A 2,912-nucleotide genomic window follows, 5' to 3' on the forward strand; every position below is an offset into this window, starting at 1 on the left:
CTGTACAAAACATACAGCTCCATTTTCGAGGGGAAATTATGGCAGATATTTCTAAATGGAAAATACCAGCTATACTAATCAAGAACAGTGGTAATTACCTAAAATCCTTTCGGGTTGGTCAGAAAAATTGGCACATTCGTTCACGCATACCTCTGTCTTTCTTGTTCTTCAGCTGTGCTATGTGAGGCAACAGTGAAAGCCCACGTTGGAGTATGGGTGAGCGAAGGGTCAGTCGCACAAATGGGCAACTTCAGTATCCCCAGTAATGGAAAAGCATTTTAAAATGGCAGCTGGGACCAACAGTGGCGGCTGAACCACCAGTGGAGCCCTCTGAGGGGGAAAAGGCTCTTGAGGTTGAGGTCATTGCCAGAGGCCAGAAGAGAAGGGCCATCAACTTTAAATGTGCATCTATAATGAGGGTATGGCCATAAGCTTCAGTATGACCATACAGTATCTCCAGAGTGTGCTCAACATATTGTGTGCTCTGTGAAAAGAAAAGAGTGTGTCTGATTGATTTGGCAGGGAAATGTTTGAAATGATATGTCACTCATAATGCAAGCAGAAGCTCCATTTCATCTCCCTCTTCTCTCTTTCTCTCTCTCTCCTGCCTCTCCTCTGTGCTCTCTGTCTCTCTGTCTGTAGTTTCAGGAATTTTTCAAAAGGATGTTCCCCAAATATCTAGGACATCTTTTTGGGTCACCATTAAAATGATCCTCCAAACTTATAAAACATGCAGAGAAGTTACCTTTTTTTTTTCTTTTTTTGCATATATGGAGATCTGAGCCTTCCTGCCGACACAAACAACAACAACATCAACCAGTACCAACAACAGGAATAATGTATGCTCTCATTATTATTCCTATTTAGAGTTCTAATTTATTCGGCCTTAGTGGGGAAACAGCAGTTTCAAAGGAAAAACCATGAAGAGTGGCTTGTTGATAAGGCACGAAAGTTAAGTCAAATTATTCAGTCTTCCCCTCTGTTTTTTCTTTCCCCCTCTCACTCTCTCTGAAATGAAAACACAAACACACACTCTACATGCACACATCACTCAGCATCCCCACTTCAAGCGGTGACAATTTACAATTAATTAGAGGGAATCCATATTTCCTTGCTTGTTTATGCCTTTGCAAAGGCTCTATGATCCGCATGCTCAAAGCGAGCGGAGCAGCAAAGACGGAAGCCCAAAACCTCCCCCGTCAGGTCCATATGGTTGGCTCAGCCTTTATCACTGAGCGATTGACAGCCGCATATGAAGTGCCAAATAAAACATCCCAGTCGCTCCCCCTCATAAATGCGCGTCCAAACCACCAGAATAGAGCTGCACGAGCGGCTCAGTCAACACTCTCTCTGCTCGGGCTTTTCATTTGTTGTGCTGTCGTCTGGACGGGATAACGACGGCTGCTCGGGACGGTGATCTTCAACATGTTGGCTGTAGGTGTGTTTGTACACATGTGCTCTTCAGTGTGAGCCCCTGAAGAGAGAGGGGGAGCAACAGAGGGGCCACTTTTTTTTTTTTTTTGTCCACAGCAGCCTTCAACCACCGCTCTCACATGCTCACATTATTGTCTGCCAACATACAACAGTTTCTTTCTTTTTCTGTGATGGTAAAAAAAAAAAAAGAAAAAAAAAAAAAGGAGAAAACAATACCTCCCTGAACATTTCTGCATCTCCTTGTAAAATGGAGCACTTATATAAGGCACCATTGTGGATTACATAAATGTCTCAAAGTTATCAATATTTCATCCTCTGTGCGTTTGATGTGTTTGGTAATTGGATATTTATGTTGTGGGCTTCCTCTCTCAAAGCCCCCATTGCACTTTGGTATTTGTGTACATGTGTGTGAATGTGTGTGTGTGTGTGTGTGTGAATGGGGTCGCAATGTGTATGTGTGTGCACACATTCATGCATACAACATGTGTGTGTGTGTGTGTGTGTGTGCATGCTCGCATTTGTTTTTTCAGCGCGTAATGTGCCTTGTTTGTTTTACGCGTGTGTGTTCCCTCTCCTCTACTGCTGTTGCAGCTTTCTTGAAAAGAAGAAAACCTTCGTCTTCAGAACGGAATTGCTCAAAAGGAGAAATACAAAAGTCTGTGTGTGTTTGACATGGAAAGTCACAGAGGGCCCCCCACAGGAGAGAGCCAAGACTGCGTCTTTGTCTGCAAAAAAAAAAAAAAGAAAAAATGAAACAGCGCCGCTATTTGTGCATTTTTGATTGTGCATATGTTGTTTCTCTTCTTCTCCTCCTCACACTGGGATGGTCCAGCAGAAGAGAGAGCTTGGAGGTTTGCCGGTCTCATGGCGTCTCTCTGGGCCAGATGGAGCCGCTGGTTCTCCTTTGATGAAGACAGCGAACAAGGAGACAAGAGAAGAAGAGGAGGAGAAAAAGGAGGAGTATGGGACTCCTTAGTGGGAAGTTGAGTTTAATTAATTCTTCAGCTCTCTGACAGTTAATGCGACAAAATCGTTGTCTGTGTCTAGAAAGTATCTGACAAATCATTCAAGGACCGACCTGGGTATGGGGGTTAGACTGGCGACTGAGTGGAATAACACTGAGGCAAATGAGGAGAGAGGGTGGAGTGTGCAACATACTTACGGATGGAAATGGAGATACCGGCACAGACATCTCTGGGTGTAGTTCCCACCCGTGACCGAGCGAGGGAGCTGTTGGGTTTCGGTTCAGTGATCCCAGAGGAGCAGAAGGAGTAGCCTGCCAAGACGAAAAAGAAAGAGTGAAAAAAAAAAAAACCAGAGATGGGAACAGAGAGGAGGAGGGAGGGCGAAAACAGTGAGACAGCGAGGAGGAGGGAGTGAAGAGAAGGAGCCTGACTAGTACCTTCACGGTCCATTACATCACTCTTCTCTATGAGAATACTCCTCTCGGGCTTACGTCAGTGGGAAAGAGTCCAATC

General features: G+C 44.6%; 1 long non-coding RNA gene across 1 annotated transcript; it reads right to left on the reverse strand.

Annotated features, from left to right (window-relative positions):
• Positions 1-1,952: 1,952 nt before the first annotated feature.
• LOC119026248 lies at positions 1,953-2,709 on the reverse strand. The gene is made up of 3 exons (XR_005077082.1): positions 2,597-2,709; positions 2,252-2,336; positions 1,953-2,159 (listed from the first exon to the last, which is right to left on the reverse strand). It is a non-coding gene; the product is annotated as an uncharacterized LOC119026248 (long non-coding RNA).
• Between the last annotated feature and the right edge of the window lie 203 nt (positions 2,710-2,912).

Source organism: Acanthopagrus latus, chromosome 1 (assembly GCF_904848185.1).
Source record: "Acanthopagrus latus isolate v.2019 chromosome 1, fAcaLat1.1, whole genome shotgun sequence".
In the NCBI taxonomy this organism is placed as follows: Eukaryota; Metazoa; Chordata; class Actinopteri; order Spariformes; family Sparidae; genus Acanthopagrus; species Acanthopagrus latus.